Consider the following 22,091-nt stretch of genomic DNA (forward strand, 5'->3'; position numbering starts at 1 on the left):
TAGGACGCCAGTTAAAAAATAACCCAAGTTGTAACTTTCCTGCGCATTACCTGCCAATACCCCTTTCCCACCTTGTCTAATCTAATCTCAGCCCTTCTACTTTTTTTCCGAGTGAAACATGATTCCTTAGGTCCCTGGCTGTTCACAAACTTTTCTTCATTTGTTCCCAGGCGCCTGGATCCCAGGGAAGTGATACAAGGCCCAGTAAAGTTAGCATTTAAAAAATGGAAGGTGTTTGGACACTTTATGTCAAAGTCTGGCTACATTAACTCCTTATGACAACAGACAACAGGCATTTCTTTTGCAGAGCATACTGCCTCGTAAATAAACTGCTGAAAACTTTTGATTAATTGCTGCCTTTTTTTTAACACTCCCAAAATTACCTCATCTTTAAAACTGCTATGGTATAACCATAGGTCTTCCTAATTATAGGTGTCATATTTCACACTGAATGTTCCCTGTGTTCCCTTGGTAGTAATGACCAAGATTACACCATTCTTGTCTTAAGCAGAAACAGTGCAGTAAACCAATGGTCCTAGTGGTCATTTTGCCAAAATTATCTTGTGTAGTTTTCATGACAGCCACTATTGAATAAATGCGTTAGAATAATGAGCAGTATTAAAAAAAAAAAAAAAAAAAAAAGATTGTTATACTTTGTCTTCCGAGCTCATACCCAAAAATCTCAATTTTTTTAAGACAATTAGGAAACTCGGAAATGTATTAGAAGAAATGTTTTATGTCTAATCAAACTGTGATGTAAACTAAAATGAGTGTGTGCTTAATCTTACAGCATCATATAACAGATGGGGTAAAGCAACTATGGTACTCTGGTCTATAAGCAGAAATTTATGCTGAACTAAGAAAGTGTACATCTTTTATGCATGGGCGTCCAAAAACTGCGTATTGATTTTAATGTCTGTCAAGAAACAGACAACTTCATGAACAAATAAATTCTAGGCCTCTGATATTTTCAGAGGCAAGTAATCGGGAATAGAGGACTTCTCCTTTTCAAGGGCTGTTCTCCACCCCCAAAGAACTTTTAAGGACTGTTTTTAAGAGGAAAAAAAATAATTATATTGAATATGACCTCCATTTTGTCATATGAATTTATATTTTGAATTTCAAATCATGAAGTGAGACCGTGAAGGCCAGGAAAGTTCTTGGAACTTAATTGGAAAACATGATGCTGTCAGGACCAATAGCACAGATTCGAGTCAAACACAGATCACTTAGTTTCCTACAAAGAACAACTGTCCATAGTCACATACCAGATATCTGTACCCAGCCCACCACTCTCCAAATGGCTACCAGAATGACAACTTGCAAAAGCTTGATGCCTCAGTGCACACCCATCCCTACTACCAGTAAGTCAGTTTAAAGAAGAATGTTTACTATTGGTGGCCTTTGGAATCATTTTTATGTTTAAAGAACAGAAACTGAATTCCATTTTTAAATTATAAAATTATAAAAGAATTCATTAGACTTTCAATGGTTTTATAAGCAATTGAGTAAAGTGGTACTTAAAACTTAGAAATATGTGTATTTAAAAAGTATTCAGCTGATGGGCAATTTTCCCTGAAAGCCCATTACTAAATTTAACCTGAAAGATGGCAGGGGAGGAAGCCTTTAAAATATAAACAAGCTTTACTTCAGTACATAAAGAATACATTCAGTCAGAGACTTTAAAACGGAGTTAAAAATAAGAGTCTACATTTTGTTAAGCTTTTACAGCTGCCTCATTATAGGTCAGGGTTTCTCAAGTTCAGCACTTCCGATATTTTGTGGCAGATAATTCTCTGTGGTGTAGAGGTCTATTATCCTGACCACTACTCATTAGATGTCAGTAGTACCCCAACTCTTAGTCCTGACTGTCAAAAATATCTCCAGACATTGCCTCTGCAGAGCAAACTGCAGCCTTAGACAAACTATTTATACAAAATTGTCATCTTATAAACAGAGTAGTGCGGTGGCTATTTGTTTTACAAAGAGCTTCTATAGTGTTCAGTTAGTTATTCATAAATTCTGAAGGGGATCAGAATCTGTGACCCCAAAATATGCCACTTTGGCATAAGAACTATTCTGAGCTGAAGGCAATTAAGAAACAACAGACCCAGGAAGAGCTCTCTGCTCTCCCTGATCTGCCTAAAAGCAGGGCATAAATTTCCCATTTGCAAATGGAATTTCCATTCATAAAGGAAATTTCCATTTGTAAAGGTGCCCCCTCTTCCATACCAGAAAGAGGAGAATGACTCTTATCAGGAAATGGCCCTGAAATGCATCCGCATGAACAATCTGTATCTATCCTTCGTTTACCTTACATATTTCCCAGTCACCATCCCATGATTTACCCCTGCTAGGAGCCAAACCCCTATTTTCTTTGCCTAACCACTGCCCCACAATTTAGCACACTTTGTTAAAATGGTCTATAAGCCCCCAATTTTACCCACCTTTTTGAGTTATTCATCACTGAGTACTCTTACATTTATGATCATTGCACATCTGCAAACAAACTGTTTTTTCCTTTGCTACTCTGTCTTTTGTCAGTTCAATTTTCAGGCCTCCAGTCACTAAATCCGAGAAGTGAGAGGAAGTTTTTTTCCTCCTCTACAGCCCCTTGAACATCTAAGGAAGATGTGGCCACAGCTTTGAAGAAAGTAAGTGCCAGAATCAAATCTTGTCCCCACCATTTTTTCATCTCTGACTTTGAACTTATTAAATTATGTCTCAATTTCCTCATTCACACAATCAGTATCATAATGACTTCCTTGTGGGTTGTTACAACATAATTTGTATTATAAGAAGCTCAGCATAATGTCTGACACATAGTAAATGCTCAGTGAAAACCCTTATCAATGTCATCATCATCATTATCCTTTTCTGCCAAGATTTGTAACAAAATACGTAGAAGAAAGAGACATAATGATGGTAATCATAAGCTGTACAGAACATAAGCTCCCTGAGGGCAAGAATGTTTGTTCCTCTGGTTCACTGCTGTTTCCTAGTGCCTGGAATAAAATCTAGCATGGAATATACTCAGTAAATATTTGTTGAATGAATATAACACTTTTCAAATGCATATAAACATGCTTTTAGACATCAGAATGAGTCAGCTATGTCAAGGATGGATTATATGGGAGGAAACCGGAGGCGGAGAGACCTATTTGAAAGCCACTGCCATAGTCAAGTTAGAGAAATGTGCATGTGAAAAAAACTCATGATATTGAAGACAATGATGAGGGGGTAGATTGAAGAATTATTTAAGGAGCAGAGAGATAGAACTTGATGACAGATGAGATTCCTTTAAAAATCAAATTGCCTCAATGCATTAAAAAAAAAGTAGATGTACACAAGTACAATTTATAAAGTGTTTTAAAAATACACCTACAGTAGGAATGGGAGGCTCTTGATTGACAGATGGTCTTTCTCCCATGGCTAACCTGTAATCTACTGCAAAGTCACTGCCATTGCATGGTGGGAAAAGGCCAGATGTTCTTGGGTGGGAAGAAAAGCTATCACCGTATCTTCCGTCTCCTACTCTTTCATACTTACTCTTTTATTAACTGTGTTTGAGGGTAAAATTGTGAAAGAGCTGGATTTTAATTTGAGTGATTGCTTCCAAAGACAAGGATCCAATGTTTTTTGAGTTAGGGTGATGGCAAGACATAGTAAAAAAGGGGGGATCGGTTTAAGTCAGTAATAGGTGGATTGAAATACTTGCTCTGCACTTACCAGCTGCCAGCTTAAACTCTCTGAGCTTGTTTTCTTAAAGTAAGGACAATCACCCCAGGATGACTGGGCAGCTAGAAGGATGAAATGAGCTGGTATGTGCAACACAAGTGACCCACCGCACACAGTAGTGGCTCTGGAATTCTGGACTGGGAGGGATTTGGGGTGGGGGCTCATCTCAGGGGAAGGGAGGGATTATAAATTGTATTGTGTCTCCTAAAAAGATATGCTGAAGTCCTAGATCCCAATACTTGTGAATATGACCTCATTTGCAAATAGGGTCTTGACAAAAGTAAGCAAGTAACGATTAGGTCATACTGGATTAGGTTGGTACCCTTCTAAGAAAGAGGAAATTTGGACCCAAAGATACAGACACACACACACAGAGCATGTCATGAGACCAGGGAGACAGAGACTTAGTGATGGGTCTATAAACCAAAGAATGCCAAAGATGTGCCACATTAGCCAGAAGCTAAGAGAGGGTCATGGAACAGATTCTCCCTTAGAACCTCCAGTAGGAAACAACCCTGCCAAGACCTTGATTTTTGGACTCCTTGACTTCAGGCTGTGAGTGAATACATTTCTGTTATTTTAAGCCACTTGGTTTGTGGTACGTTGTTACAGCAGCCCTGGGGAAATAATAGAGCAGGATTATGGGATTTGTTCTTCAGCCAACTGCATTTTATTTGGACCGACTTTAGCAAAGAGCACTAATGGAAACTAGCCACTCCTTTGGAGCCACCACACTACCAAAACGTGGACTTTACAACTTGCTTTTAAAATTATTATTTTTTAAACCTGCAGAATAAATATCTGAATGAATGAAGTCTTGGCTGAGATGTCAAATGTCCATCTGAAAAATGCATTCAAGAATATATGAACCTTTCCAACCTCGAAGACCTTTCCTACTTAGCATACTGATAGAGATGTCATGTGCTTTCCACCAGCACAGCTTATACTATCTATCATCTAAAGTCCAGAACTGGTGTGATTCTATTTTATTAGATTTAACACAATTTAGTGTTAAGGTGTCATTAGTGCTTATTTCCCAGCCATAAATGGAAAAAGAGGTTTAAATCTATTTTAAGTTGAATTATTGCAAAGACACTGCTTCTTAAATTCATCACATGTGATTAAGGAATTAAACTTAAATGACTTAGGACTTGTAGACCTGTGTTTTCATTTATTTCCCGACCAGCTCTTGAAATTGGCTTTCTATTGCATTTTATATTACAGACAAAATTGCTCTGGTGACGGTTAATGTCTCTTCATTAATCTCAGAGGTTTCTGACCATGATTGAAAGGTTTCTGGTCCTGATAGAAAGAGGTCTTACTGGAAACCCTAATCTCTCTACCAATAGGGAAGACCTCCATATTTAGCAAGGTTTGCCCTTTTCTAAAACATCCAAAGGCATTGTGGTAAATCTGTGCAGCATACATATTTTTTCATGATGTAATCTGTCTAAAACCTGATAGTCCTGTCCCAGGCAGAATGACATTAAAATGTAATTAAAAGCAATTTGATTCTTTAGTGCTGACTCCATTGAAGAATCTCAAATAGGAATCCTATTCATTACACAAAAGAGCACTTTCTGAAAATATTTGGTTCAGGCCTCTCACCTTCAGATTTTTTCAAATACCAAAGATATCTCAATGTCTCCCTCTTCCTATTAAACAATCCTCTCACCAGAACTATCCACAAAACCCTAAACACCCAACCATCTCTGACTCTCTGGCCTTCCTACCAAACTCAGATCTTTATCAGGAGCAGTATCTTGGGTTACACGCACTCTGAGACAAAGAAGGATCAGGGGCTGCCCTGGCTTGTAAGGAGGGGTATGTAACAAAACACTTGTAATTGAATGTATTAATATTCTTTCATTCAGGAAATACATTTTTAGGGACTATAATTTGCATGGCACTTTGCCAAATGCTGTAGGAAAATAAAAGACAAAACTACCTCCACCCTTAAGAACTGTATATCCCATAAAAACCTATTGCTCCATTGTCCAATCTCTCAGGGCCCCAACCACCGCTAAAGTTACCAAAACATGTGAACAGCTAGAGGTCACAGAGATGTCATATGATATAGGTCAGTCTGACAATCAAGTAAATCACTTCTTTTGTTATTGACTGGCAAAGTCTAAGCCACAACAACAACAAAGAGAAACTATACCCTTCTAGTGTGAAAGCCAAGGATCCTAAGAGAAATAGCAGGAAATGGCAAGAAAACAACAACGAATTTCAGATGAAAGAACACAGAAGGAGAGGCGGATGTTACAGGAAGGTAGAGATACTTGGGAGAGGTCGATGCCTTTAAAAGCAAGCAGTTTAGAAGAGGATGGCAGAAATGGCCTTGAAGAAAGAAAAGAATTAGGTGGAAGGAAGTTCAGTGTCAGGGGCTAGACCTGCATCAAAGGAGACACAGTCCAGGTGCAAGCACATATGTCTACACAGTGGGAGCCGTGGGACCATGTCACGCTGAACAGCACGCTGTCCTGCCAGAAAGCTAGCCCAGTATTGCCAGATCTTCCGGTTGTTTCAAAAGAAGCCAACAGATCTGATTTCATGTGAAATTTTTCAGTTTTTAACTATTGGCCCAATCTTATCCAATGCTGCACAGACTCTGGTACCATGTACATAATGTGTAAAAACAAGAAAACACTAAGCAGAGTCTTTGACCAAGTACCCACTTAGTGAAACATGGATCAGAATGATAAACTCCAAATTCAGGGTAGTCATTACGTGGAGAGGATAGGCAGGGGAAAGGCACACAAAGGACTTGTATGGCATCTGTAATGTTTTATCGCTTTAATAAAAATCTGTAATAAATACACAAAATGATAAGATTTGTTAGACTGGATGGCGGGTCCGTGAGTCTTTATTACCTTTGTATCCTTATTGTGCTGTATATTTGAAATATTTCAAAATTATGGAACAATAATACCAGGCAGGCCAAACATTTTTAGCCCACATCAGACCAGTGGAGCACCACTTTGTGGCTTTTCATAGCATGTGTCAAGACACACACACACACACACACACACACACACAAAACAACCACCAACAACAAAAAACAGAGAGCCCATGCTCGGGTTAGGCCAGGGTAGAAAGCACAGGTGATGCCGGTGTCTTTCAATCTGGCTGGGTGTCACAGGAGCGTGCATCTTGTCAAAACTCTTCAGGCCCCGGTGTCACCTATATTCCACTAAACCATAGCCTGCTGGTAGAAACTGTGCATCTAGATGATTCTATTGAGCAGTCCAAATTGCAAATAACTGTGAGGACCAGAGAACATCACTGTGACACAGGAAAGCCACAACAACTAGAAAAGCACCAGAGTCAGGGGGTTCCCTGCAAGGTGACAACTTTAAAAGATTCGATGGTCACTGAATAACAGGCTCAGGTCATGGTCTCAGGGTCTTGGGACCGAGCTCCCTTTTCAGCGGGGAGTCTGCTTCTTCCTCTCCCTCTGCTCCTCCCTCCTACTCATACACTCACTCTCTCTCAAATAAATAAAATCTTAAAAAAAAAAAAAAAAGGACAGAGTCTTTTTGAAATAAGAACTGTTGAAATAGTAACTATTTTAAAAAATATTTTCATTGAAATGGTTAGAATAAAATGATATTCAGTGCATTATTTCAAAGAAACAAACTATGTACCTATCATGTGTGAGCTTTGGGCATAGGACTGTGGAACAATGGAAAGATGAATGAGACATGTCCCTGTGCTCAAAGCTTAACATCTAAGAGGACAGAGAGACAGGTAAACACATAATACAACTCTTGAGGACAGGGAGATTGGTCACGTGTACAAGACTGTAGTTTTGCCTCAAAAACTATAGCGAGACATTTAAATTATTGGGCTGTAGGGTCCTATTTTAACCATTTTCTGGTGGCCTGGGTTTGATGGAGAGACCCCTGAAGCTGGAAAGGAGAAAGGAGAAGAAGAGCCATTCAAAACAATTTCGACTTCAAACGATATTATTATATGAAGGGTCAAAAATGATAAGTCTTGAAAGAATGTTCTTGTCATAAATTAATCAGATTTACCCACAAATATTAAGCTTTTACCCTGATTGATTGATTTATTAAAAGATATTTATTTGAGAGAGAGAGAGCACAAGGGGAAAGGAGAGATCCAGGGAGAGGGAGAAGCAGACTCCCCGCTAAGCAGGAAGCCCCACAGTAGGGCTCAGTCCCAGGACCCCAAAATCATGACCTGAGCCAAAGGCGGACACTGAACCACTGAGCCACCCAGATGGCCCTTTTATGCTGATTAAAGAGAGGTTTTTTTCTTTGATAGAAAGAAGACTTCAGTGTTACTTTGTTTCAGAATCCCACACATGAATCAATCACTGAGTGAATAAATGAAATTTTAAGCCTCATAACAAGGATAACTTCAGATCATCGTATATTGCATTATGGTAATTTTCAATAATGTCTCTAATTCCTTTCACACTGATAACAATGACTACAGTTTATAGAGACATTGTACCAAGCATTTTAGTTACATTCTATCAATTGATCTTCACCTACAGCTTGATGATATAGTTAACAGTTTGTGCATTTTTATAGATGGAGAGGGAAGGTCATAATGGTTAAGTAACTTAAACTGAACCCTAATCCATTTTATCTGTAGCAGAGCCAAGATTCAAATCTGCTCTGTCCAACTCCAAAGTCACAAAGTTAAACTTTGCACTATAGCCCTCTATCACTTGACAAGGCATATTTTTTATTATTTCATTAAAATTTTCAAACAAAATTTTATTAACTAAATTAAATTACAATTTAATTTAAAAATGACTATTGATGTGTGATGCAGTTTAATGACACTAAAGCCAGAAGATAAGGTTGCAGATAGCCAAGAATGGAATATTCTTTCTTAAAACAGTAATTTTTGGCAATTTTGAATTTGGAGACAAATATTCCATATGTGCTTCTACACCTCCATTCAAATATTATAAATACTACTTCTAAAACTACCTTTGTGCACCTCTAATAATACTTGTGAACAATGTTTATTGTTAATCTGGGTTTTTAAAACTGTAAATGTTAGTTTAAATAATTAATATAAATAATTTGTTAGCTTGGTCTTCAAATCAAGTAAAAGCTATATGACAGTACTTCATGGTCCATTAACTAAATGGGACCAGTTAATTCAAACAAGTAGTGAATAATTTTCAAATCAATTGTTCTTCAAATACAAAGGATAGTGGTGTATATAAACAAGTCAAGAGACTAGAAAAGGCCAAATAATCTTATAAAACTTTGAAACATCTTTGAATAGATAACCCAATATTTTTTCATTTTTATTAGTTTAAATCTTTAAAAATTTCATTAAAACATAAAAGAAAATTTTGAAAAAAATCACAATTTCCTGTGTTACTAATCCACACATTTTTTGAATATCAAGAGTCGTAGCAAGCTTACCATTTTGTCTTCCTGTGGCTGGAAGTTAACACCCTGTGATGGAGTTGATATTATGTCAATGAAATAAGATTTTTTTTTAAGATTTTTTATTTATTTGACAGAGAGAGAGATCACAAGTAGAGAGAGAGAGAGAGCGGAGGAAGCAGGCTCCCTGCCTAGCAGAGAGCCCGATGTGGGACTCGATCCCAGGACCCTGAGATCATGACCTGAGCTGAAGGCAGAGGCTTAACCCACTGAGCCACCCAGGCAGCCCCATGAAATAAGATTTTATGGGCACAAACGTTTTCTCAAAAAATAGCAAGAATGTTTATTGTAAAATGAAAAGCAGTAATCCAGTAACCCAAAAGGCTCATATATCTGTTGAGAGAATTAGAGCACTTGGTTTATGCAATAAGCAATTAAAATTAGGAATAAGGGCTGATGACAAAATTGTAAAAGAGCTTCGTTAAAAAAATTATTTTCCTTTTGATATACATTCCATGTACAAGTTGTACAAATTTATTTATTTATTTATTTATTTATTTATTTTTAAAAGATTTTATTTATTTACTATTTGACAGATCACAAGTAGGCAGAGAGGCAGGCAGAGAGAGAGAGAGAGAGAGGAAGGGAAGCAGGCTCCCCACTGAGCAGAGAGCCCAATGTGGGGCTCGATCCCAGGACCCTGGGATCATGACCTGAGCCGAAGGCAGAGGCTTTAACCCACTGAGCCACCCTGGCGCCCCACATGTTGTACAAATTTAGAGACAGAAAAGGGGTAGAGTGAACACTATGTCTCCTTCCTGCCCTTGTCTTCCATCCATGTGGCTGTCTTTTTTAGAGGAAACTACTAATACCTTGCATCCTTCAAGGGATACTCCGTGCATATGCAACTATCTTAATATATTACTTTCTCTACTAATGGCAATACATACTGATCCACAGCCCCACTTTTTTCCTACTTAATAAATATCTCAGAAAAGGTGTCATGGAGTCTTTTATTATTATTATTATTTAGACCTAACTCTATGCCATCCATCTTTTCTCTTTTTACTGAGGCATAATTTGCATTCACTAAGAAGCAAGATTCAGTCTGATACATTTTGAGAATTGAATACAGGAGTATAACCACTTCCTAAAGCAAGATGTAGAAATTTCATAATTTTTCTTCTTAAAAGCTAATTAATATTCCATTGAATGGATGTGTTATGATTGATTTAACCAGACCTCTTTCGATAGACTCTTCTGCTGTCACAAACACAACTTCAGTGAACAATATGCACACCTATGATATTGCATGGGTCCAGGTGTACCTATAGAAAAATTCCTAGAAGTAGGATGGCTGTATCAGAGGGTATGTGCATTTTCCATTTCAAGAGATATTAACAAGTTACTTACCATAGGGGTTGTACTGAATTACGCTCCTGCTAACAATGTATGCAATTCCCTTTGCAGTATACTGTGGGTACAGAGATGCCTGATCTTGGCCCATCTGGTAGGTGAAAAAAAAAACTGTGATTGTAGCTTTAATTTTGTTTCTCTCATTTGGAGGGACAATGAGCATCTTTTCCTGTGTTTAAGAGCCAGGAAACAGCTTCATTCCAAAAGAGAAATTGAGTAAAAGCAAAGACATTGCAAAGACTAAGCCATGCATTTGAGGTGATGAACAGTAATAGGGAAGACCTGACATTTATTCTGACCTTTCAAGAGAAGCTGGACAAAGTAATGTTTTTTGGAGGACAATAGAAACTGGATAAAACTTGATATTTTCAGTATGACCTGTAAAGAAGATGTCAAAACCGTAAATGGAAAACTCCAAGAAGCCAAACATCTAAGAAAGTATGCGTATGCCTGGCCGAATCACAGATGAAGACAATGCTAATTTGTTTCTTCAACATAAATGGTATTGTCCCTGCTGAATTAATCTTCAAGGTCAAACAGTCAGGAGGGCTTATTATGCAGAAAATCTAAAACATTTGTGGGATTGTGTGCTGAACAAATCATTGCTTGATCATCCATTTTATTCACTGCACTTTGAACAACTTTTGGCCAGCTTTTAAAAATCAGAGCAACTCTAAAAGGCAAAAAGCCATCGCAAAAAAAAAAAAAAAAAAAAAAAAGGCAAAAATTGTCATTGAGGATATTCAGAAGAGTGTGACTCCAGTTCTAATGGCAATCCCAACAGAAAAGACTCAAAATACTTGGGGCAGTACTTGAAATAACTACATAGGCTCCCAATGTAATTTATTCAAAGGGAACAATACTCCCTTAGATTTAAAAGTTCTTCTTTCAAATTGATACTCTTGCTGGATAATTACATCATTTTTACCATCTTCATCTATCAGTCCGAGACCTAAAATCCTTCAACTGCCCTCTCCCCCTCCAGTGAAGTGCCTCATGGAACAACAAAACAACAGGAAGAACACTATTTTTGGATTTATTAGACTCTCTTATTAGTTGCAAAACATTAAGTCATTTCTTTTTTTTTCTGGGCCTTGGTTTTCTTTTCTGTTAAGTTCAGATAACAAATTTACTTGCCCAATTAACTAGTAAAGTTCTCTTCTCCCTCCTCTGAATCTAATTATTGTTGGGCCCAGAAACAGCAATTAAAAACAAAACCCTTGAGGTTTCAAAAACTGGTTATGAAAAATTCAGGTTTCAAATTAGGAAGAATTTTCTTTTACCAATACCACGATCAAAAAGCAAAAGCAAAAGTCTTTGAACACTTAAGGAAAAATACGTATAAAGATATATTGTCAGAGTTCATTTGCAGTGATCAGAATGCATTCTAGCTAATTAAAAAGTAAGGTATTTATTCCAGGATATTAAAAGACATTCAGATCTTAGGGAATGAAAAAAAGACCGAGTCTGGGTTGAACCTTCAGAAAAGATTCCCATAGTTACACTGCAGTATTGGGGCATTACCCTGGGTTGAATAGTATCCCCATAATTCGTGTCTACCTCAAGCCTGGAAATGTGGCCTTATTTGGAAATAGGACCTTGCAGACACATGCAAGTAAAGATGAAGTTGTTCTGGATTAGGGTGGGCCTTAATGGAATGGTTGGTGTCCTTCAAAGAGAAAACAGAAGAGACACAGACAAATGCAAGAAGGACATGTGAAACTAGAGGCAGAGACAGCCATGATGGATCCGTAAGCCCAGGAATGCCAAGAATTGCCAGCAACACCCAGAAACTAGAAGACACAACGAAAAGGTGCCCCTAGAGCTTTCAGAGAGAGTATGCATGGCCCTACTGACACCTTTCACTTCAGACTCCTAGCCTCCAGAACTGTGCAAGAATAAATTTTTGTTGTTTTAAGTCCCCCCAGTTTTGTGGTACTTTGTTACAGCAGCCCTAGCAAACCAATATGGGCACCAAGGAAGCTCCTGAATCTTCCACAGTCAGGGATCCTCTAGTTCCAGAACCACTCTTCCACCTCTGTAGCTAATAAGCCTTCACTGAACAAACCAACAGGACTGGAATCTGCCACGTTCAGGAAGTTGTCATCACTGCTGCTGGCTCCAGAATTGTGCCTCACCAGCTAAGCACAGTCTACACCTTTATTAAGACATCATGTTGGGGCAGCTGGGTGGTTCAGTCTATTAGGTGTCTAACTCTTGATTTCCTTTCAGGTCATGATCTCAGGGTGGTGAAATCGAGCCCTGTGTGGGGTTTTGCACTCAGCATGGAGTCTGCTTAAGATTCTCTCTCCCTCTGCCCTTCCCCTACTCTCAAAATAAATAAATAAAATCTTAGGAAAAAAAAAAAAAAGACATCATGGAATGGTCTTTGAACAGTAGAAACTTAGTTAAACACCCCCTCCCAAAAGCAAATGCCTCGATCATTGCTTTTGGCAATGATAGAAGGGAAAAAATGTAGCAGAAGCACAGCCTACACTTCGCAGTGGCAAATGCATCTGATTGGTTGATCTTAAATCACATCCAGAACCTTGCTGCAAAGGAGTCTGGGAAGTATAGTTATTAGTTTTTCAGTCTCCACAGTACAGGAAAATAGGAGAGATGTTAAGCATCAATCCATCATATCCACTAGAGAGTTCATTAAATTTCTTCATTGAATTCAGAAATTACCAGCCTTAGAATTATCATATCACTTAATTTGCTGGACTCAGTTATTCCATCTGTATAAAACTAAGATTGGAGGTAATCTTCAAGGTATACTCCAGATTTTAAAATTCTGAATTTTTAAACCACATATAAATCTGTAGACACACACATACTTTTCTACATGTATAAATTCACATAGTTTTCTAGATGTTCTGGAGAAAGTAGAACTCTACAACATTTCTGTGCTACATTATGTAAACATTCAATTGACTGGAGCTTGAAGGGGTGTCTAGAATAGATTTAATTTTTGGAGGAGAAGAATTTGTATAAGGATGTACGTGTATGCTTGTACATAGATGTGTGAATGCCCTGTTCACATAAACTTAAGTCAACTAAATTCTCTCATGAGTAAAATTTCCTGCGACAAGGAAAAAACAAACTGGCAGAAATTCAATAAAATAATTGAGATAGACAATAAATTGGACCCTACTTGATATTTTTTTTCTGGTTTTGAATTCTTTTTTTTTTAAAGATTTTATTTATTTGTTTGAGAGAGAGATCGAGTAAGAGAGAGCTTGAGAGGGTGGAAGGTCAGAGGGAGAAGCAGACTCCCTGCGAAGCTGGGAGCCCAATGTGGAACTCAGTCCTGGGATTCCAGGATCATGACCTGAGCTGAAGGCAGTTGCTTAAGCCACTGAGCCACCCAGGCACCCTGGTTTTGAATTCTTATATTTGCTTCGTATTTTCCTTTTTTCTAAAATGAATCAAGCCCATGAAACTTGGCATGACTAAAGTTTTCTAGATCTTAAAAAAGAAATAACAAATTGTGAATATGCCTTATCATGTTGAATAACTATCATAAAAGTAAAATTTTTATTAACTTTATAGTTAATAAATACTATGAGTTGTTTGATTGCTTATAATTTTATCACTAATTTATTTTTATAGTAGATGGAGATCTTTACATACTATTCTTACCCTAACATTTAGTATATTATAGATATGCAGAAATGACAACAAATTATTCCATGCCCTGTATCCGAACCCCTTCATGGTGTGACTTTTCAACTCCTTCTATTAATAGATGGAGTCTCTTTCCTACCTCCAGAATCTGGGATGGTTTTGTGACTTTCTTTGGCCAATGGACTGCTATGGAAGCAATATGTGACAGTTTCACCAGAACCTCATGAGTCCTTCTACACTTCCACTACTTCTGTTAGAAACTTAACAAGTGACTATGTGAATAAGCCTGGGCTAATCTGCTGGGTGCTAAGAAATAACATGGAAGAGTGCCAAGACACTCCCGCCAACCCCCAGGCACCCCAACCAACCTGTAGCTGGTCACAGTCAGATGGGTTAGCCCAGCTGAGATCAGATAAGCCATCTTAGCTAAGCCCAGGCTACACTGCTGACCCACAGAATCATTTATTAAATAAACAGCTATTGTTTTAAAGACTTTTTTTTTTTAAGATTTTTATTTATTTATTTGTCAGAGAGAGAGCACACACAAGCAGGGGCAGAGGCAGACAGAGGGAGAAGCAGGCTCCCCGCTGAGCAAGGAGTCCAATATGGGACTCAATTCCAGGACCCTGGGGTCACGACCCAAGCCGAAGGCAGCCAGTTAGCCAACTGAGCCACCCAGGTGCCCCTTAAAGACTTTTGGGGAGATCTGTTATACAGCCAAAGCTAATTATTATTCTTAGTTAACCTTATCTAAATTTCCTGACTTGGAATTTCCTTCCAAGAATAGCTGTTACTTTTTTCTTTCTATTCAAATTTAATATGTTATTTGTAGAAAACTTAAAAAATGCTGAAATGTCCATTTAAAATTTCAGTTCTAATGAATTGAATTTATAAGTAATAAAATGATAAACATTATTTACACATTAACATTCCTTTCAGTTGGGTATAAAAGAGTCTATCTCACTGAACCTTGGTCAATACTGTATATTTACATTGAAAACAAACAAATTTTGCTGCCTTGATAGGTAAAAATATATTTACTATTTATTATATTTAGTATTTATATATGTTAACCACATGTATATAATTAACTGGAGCTCAATATTTATCTAAGATTATTTTTTAAAGATTTTATGTATTTATTTGAGAGACAGAGTGAGAGAGAGAGCACATGAGCAGGGGCAGAGGGAGAAGGAAAAGGAGAAGGAGAAGTAGGCTCCCCTTCTGAGCAGGGAGCTCCATGTGAACCTTGATCCCAGGACCGTGAGATCATGACCTGAGCCAAAGGCAGACACCTAACCAACTGAGCCACTTAGGTGTCCCTATTTAAGATTATTTTTAAAGTAAAATTTACATACATAAAATACCTAAGTTTTTAGTGTACCATTCTATGCTTTGACCTGTGTAACCCAAAACCCCTACCAAGACATGTTACTTGGGACACCTGGGTGGCTCAGTCAGTCAAGCATCCCACTTGATTTCAGCTCAGGCCATAACCTCAGGGTTGTGAGATTGAGCCTTTTGTAGGTTCCACACTCAGCGGAGAGTCTGAGATTCTCTCCCTCTCCCTCCACTCCTCCCTTTCACCCCTCCTGCTCATGTGTGTACGCACACCCTCTCTCTCATATAAATAAATAAATCTTAAAAAAAAAAAAAGATACAGGATGTTACCATCAATACTAGAAAGTTCCCTCATTTGCTTCTCAGTAAATACCCTTACCCTTCAGAGGCAACCACTATTCTAATTTTCCCACCATAGATTTCATGCCTGTTCTATAACTTTATATAAGTGGGATGATATCATATATAGCCTTTGTTCGAAATTTATTTCACTCAGCATGATGCTTTTAAAATTTATCTCTACTGTTATATCTCTGAGTGGTATCTTGGTGCATTCATGCTGCTATAACAAAAATACCATTGACTGAGTAGTTATAAACCACAGAAACTTATTTTTCATGGTTCTGGAGACTGGGGAATCCAAGATTAAGGCACTGGCATATTTGGGGCCTTGTGAAAGCTTGCTTCATGGTTCCTATGTGTCAGTCTTCTGATTGTATCCTCAAGTGGTAAAAGGGGAGAGGAAGCCCTCTGAATTCTTATTCATAAAGGCATTAATCTCATTCATGAGGACTCTGCTTCATGATCTAATTGTCGCCTAAAGGCCCCAATTCCGAATACCATCACACTGCGGGACAGGTTTCAACATATGCATTTTGAGAGAACACAAACATTCAGTCATAGCACATCATTTCTTCCATTTTCTTGCTGACAAATATCCACCATATGCCTGTATCACAGTAGGTTTAGCCATTTTTGTTGATGAACATCTGGGCTGTTTCTGGGTTTTGGCTGTTAAGGATAAAGATGTTATGAACATTCTCATACAATTGTATTTTTTGTGGACATAGGCTTCATTTCTTTTAGGTAAATTCCTAGGAATAAAATTATTAGACTACTTATATAAGAAATTGCCAGAACTTTTTCCAAAGTGGTTTACCATCTTACATCCAACCAACAGTGTATAAGAATTATGGCTATTCCATATCTCTGTCATTTGGTCTCTCAGTCTTTTTTTCTTTTTTTGGTCTGTCAGTCTTTTTAAATTTAGCCATTGTGGTGATGTATTAACAGTCTGTCTGTTAACTATTTAATTTTGGGAATAATTACCATAGTCTTCTAATTCAAAATTCAAAAGATGCTAAAGACCACACTAGAAAAGATAAGTCTTTGTCCTAGTCTTTACCCGACCTACGTAGTTTCTGTATATTCTTCCAGAGATAGTCTATGCATATTACAGTGCATTTGAACATGACTTCTTTTTAAAGATATTTTCACACAAAATAGCATCTTGGTTTTTTTTACTTAACAACATTTCAAATATTTCATCTCAATAAATATATTTAACCGGTCCTCTTTTTCTGTACATTTAAGTTGTTCTTAGTCTTTTGCTATCATAAAAAAAAAGCTACAATGATTTTCTGTGTGTCTATGAAATTTTACACGTGCAAGTATATGTATTTTTTAAAGATTTCATTTTTAAGTAATCTCTACACCCAGAGTGGGGCTCAAACTCACAACCCTGAGATCGAGCATCACATACTCGATGCATGCGCGAGCCAGCTGGGTGCCCCTGTGCAAGTATATTTTTAAAGTAAACCTTTTGTAGTGAAATTGGTGATGGCAATGGTTAGTTTTATGTATTACCTGGCTGAGCTACAGCACCCAGTCAGCTTTGTAGATGAGTTAACTTTAAGTAACTTTAAGTTAACTATTACCTTCAGTAATATGGATGGGTCTCAAAGGAAAAAACTGGTTTTCAGAAAAAGGAAGAATTCTTCCTCGAGACGACAGCTTTATCTCTTGCCTGAGGTTCTAGCCCACTAGCCTGCCCTACATATTTTGACTTGTCTAGACCCCACAATCACTGCACTAATTCTTAAAATAAATCTCTTTACATACATCCTTCTGGCTGTTTCTCTGGAGACACGGACTGATACAGGGAGTCAAAGAGGATATTTGTAATTTTCATGGACATTGTCAAATAGTCCTCTAAGGGTTTATACCAATTTATATACCCACAAACAATACTGAAGAATACTTCTTACCCCTACCTACACCTTCACCAACATAGTGTGATTTCAAACTTTCTATCTGGTAAGTATAAGAAAGTGTCTCATTTTAATTTGTATTTATATTTCTATCCAGTAAGTATTTTCATGTTTTAATCTTTCCAGAATATACTATTTGTTTGACAGTAATAGGAACACAATTTTTCCATATAATCAGTTATCCTGGTGCCATGAATTCAATAAACTATACCTTTTTTCACTATCAATTGCCACTGTTGTCATATATTAAAAGCACATTTATAAATATTTGGGATACCCATTCATAAGCATAACTTGGAGTCAAAAGCATATGAATAGTTTCAAGGGTATGAACTTCATTTATTGACTAAACCCTTCATTCCCTACTAGCATAAAATGTCCTTTTTTATCATATATTAAATTATTTAATGTTTATGTATCTGATTTTCTACTTTTCATTTGGTCCCACTGTTTTGCCTTCCTATTCTGGTGTGGCTACTGCAATACTTAAATTTCTTTCTCTTCTTTGTGCACAGAAGGAAAACAAAGACACTTTATTTTTTCCCAGAATTTTCATAGCTATTTTTGCTCATAGATTAAGATAGCTTTGTTTTATTTTTCCTAAAAATTGCTTTGAGATTTTACTTTAATATCAATTAACTATATTAGACTGTGGAAAACTGACATATTTATAATGCTAGGTTTTTACATAATTCTTTCAAGCAAACTTATTTCTCTAAAAAGCCAATTGTATTTACAAATAATGATAAATTTATACCATCCTTTCCATTATTTATCAGCTTATTTTTATTTGGGGATTAATTTCATTGATTAACTCTGAAAAAACAATAATAAAGAATAGTAACAACCAATTCTATTGAAAGTCTCTAATTCTTCCACATCAGGCATAACACTGGTAAATAGTTATATATATATACATATATATATATACATATATATATACACATATATATATATGCCTATGTATATATACGCATACAGACACACACACACACACACACACACACACACTATATATAGGGTATATATAGGGTGTGGGAGAATTTATTATTTTTATAAATATATAAATATACCATATTATTTTACTAAATTTACTAAATAAATAAATCTGTATCCAACTCCAGCTAATATTTTATGCAAGGTTAGTGACAAGCTCAGGGAAGAAGCTTGATTAAAAAAATAGTTGGTTTAGATACATTGTTCAAGTCCCTCTACTAATACAATGTTCCTTTTAGTACTTATAAGTCAACTGGAGGGCTTATTAAAACACCGATTCCTGTATCCCACCGCCCTCCAGAAATTCTGATTCATCAGGTCTGGAGTGAGGTCCCAAGATTTGCATTTCTGCTGACTTTCAGGTGATGCTGCTGCTATTGGTCTACAGACCACACTGCAAATAGCACTGCATTAATTAAAACAATTTACTGATTTAGTGCAATCCCTTTCAAAATACCAATAGCATTTTTCACAGAACTAGAACAAACAATCCTAAAATTTGTATGGAACCACAAGACACCCTGAATAGCCAAAGCAATCTTGAAAAAGAAAAGCAAAGATGTGGGCCTCACAATTCTAACCAAGTTATATTACAAAGTTGTAGTAGTCAAAACAGCATGGTACTGGGCACCTGGGTGGCTCAGTTGGTTAAGCATCTGTCTTTGGCTCAGGTCATGATCCCAGGGTCCTGGGATTAAATCCCACCTGAGCTCCCTGCTCAGCCAGGTGTCCACTTCTCCCTCCACCCCACTTGTGATCTCTCTTTCACTCTCTTTCTCTCAAATAAATGAATAAAATCTTAAAAAAAAAACAAACAATATGGTACTGGCACAAAACTAGATGTGTAGATTAATGGAACTGAATAGAAAACTCAGAAATAAACCCACAATTATAAGGCCAATTATCTTTGACAAAGTAGGAAAGAATGGCAAAAAGATGGTCTCTTCAACAAATGGTGTTGGGAAAACTGGTCAGCTACATGCAAAAGAAAGAAACTAGACACTTCCTTACACCATACACAAAATAAGTTCAAAGTGAATTAAAGACCTAAATGTGGGACCTGAAACCATACAAATTCTTGAAGAGAGCACAGGCAGTAAAGTCTCTGACATTGGCTGTAACCACTTCTTTCTAGATATGTCTTCTGAGGTAAGGGAAATAAAAGCAAAAATAAGCTAACTATTGGGACTACATCAAAATAAAAAGCTTCTGGACAGTGAGGGAAACAATCAACAAAACGAAAAGGCAAGCTACTGAATGGGAGAAGATATTTTCAAATGACCTATCTAATAAAAGGTTAGTGTCCAAAATATATAAAGAACCTATACAACTCAACACCCACAACCAAATAACCCAATTAAAAAATGGGCAGAAGCCATGAACAGACATTTCTTCAAAGAAGACATCCAGATGGCCACTAGACACATGAATAATCTCATCATCACTTATCATTAGGGAAATGCAAATCTAAACTACAATGACAGGGTGCCTGGGTGGCGCAGTCATTAAACATCTGTCTTCCACTCAGCTCATAATCCCAGGGTCCTGGGATCGAGCCCCAAGTCAGGGCTCTCTGCTCTGTGGGAAGCCTGCTTCTCCCTCTCCCACTTCCCCTGCTTGTGTTCCCTCTCTTGCTGTGTCTCCCTCTGTCAAATAAATAAATAAAATCTTAAAAAAAAAAAAAAAAACTACAATGGGATATCACCTCACACTTGCCAGAATGGCTAAAATCAAAAAAACACAAGAAACAATAGGTGTTGATGAGAACGTGGAGAAAAAGGAACCCTTTTATACTGTTGGTGGAAATGCCAACTAATGCTGCCACTGTGGAAAACAGTATGAAAATTCCTCGAAAAGTTAAAAATAGAACTACACTTCAGTCCAGCAATCACTCTGCTTGGTATTTACTCAAAGAATACAAAAACACTAATTCAAGGAATATGTGCACCCTGATGTTTACAGCAGCATTATTTACATAGCCAAGATATGGAAGCAACTCAAGTGTCCATTGAAAGACGAGCAGATTAAGAAAATGTGGTATATACACACAATGGAAAATTACTCAGCCATAAAAGGGAATGAAATCTTGCCACTTGCCATGACATGGATGGAGCTAGAGAATATAATGCTAAGCAAAATAAGTCAGTCAGAGAAAGACAACTACCGTATGATTTCACTCATATATGGAATTTCAGAAACAAAACAAACAAGAAAAAGGGGAAAAAGAGAGAGAGAGAAACCAAGAAACAGACTCTTAGCAATAGAACGACTGATGTTGAATGGTAGCTAGAGAACAAACTGATGGTTACCAGAGGAGAGGTGGGTGGGCAGATGGGTTAAACAGGTGATGGGGATTAAGGAGTGCACTTGTTATGATGAATACTGGGTGATGTATGGAATTGTCGATTCACTATACCGTACACCTGAAACTAATGTAACACTTTATGTTAACTAACTAGAATTAAAATAAAAAATAAAAATAAGTCAGGTAACTTGTCCAGGATGTCTTGATCAAGCTGGCCCAGAATGTTCCCTCACCTCTCTCCTCACCTGCTCCCATATTTCAGCATTTTTTCATTTTAAAATATAGCATGTAGGACATTAGGAGAAGGGAAAAATGAAGGGGGAGAAATCGGAGTGGAGATGAACCATGAGAAACTATGGACTCCGGTAAAATGGAGTATTTTAGAAGGGAGGGTGTAGGGGGACGGGCGAGCCTGGTGATGGGTACTAAGGAGGGCACAGATTGGATGGAGCACTGGATGTTATACGTAAACAATGAATCATGGAATATTGCATCAAAGACTAATGAAGTACTGTATGGTGACTAACATAACACAATAAAAATAAGTAAATAAATAAATAAAACAACAACAAAAATAAAAATAGATAAAATGTAACATGGAAGAAAGTTCCTTAATCTGCTCTAATAGAATGTTCTTGGTGGTTTCAAAGGCAGCATTCATTGGTACCCCAGATGCCCCTCAGTATGCCTTCTACTCTTCCACAATAATGAACTATTTGGTTAGTCAGTGGCAGTAAGGAACAAAGAGAACACTTCCAAGCCTCCCTTTCTGCCAAATTTAGTCAGTGGACAATGAGATTTAGAAGGAAATATAGTATGGAAGCTTCCAGGAACCTTCCTTATGAGACAGCTCCTAAACACCCTTTGTCTCTCTTTCATCCCTTCCTCCATTTGGTGGGGTGGAGCAAGTTACTACTACTTAGAACCATAAAGTTAAGGCCACACACAGAGGAATGAGTAAGTAGGAGGAGCCCAGGTCTCTGTCATAAAAGAATGTCATGCAAAAAAAAAAAA

This window comes from Lontra canadensis, unplaced genomic scaffold, assembly GCF_010015895.1.
Source record: "Lontra canadensis isolate GAN:19392208 unplaced genomic scaffold, GSC_riverotter_1.0 scaffold69, whole genome shotgun sequence".
NCBI classification, from domain to species: domain Eukaryota; kingdom Metazoa; phylum Chordata; class Mammalia; order Carnivora; family Mustelidae; genus Lontra; species Lontra canadensis.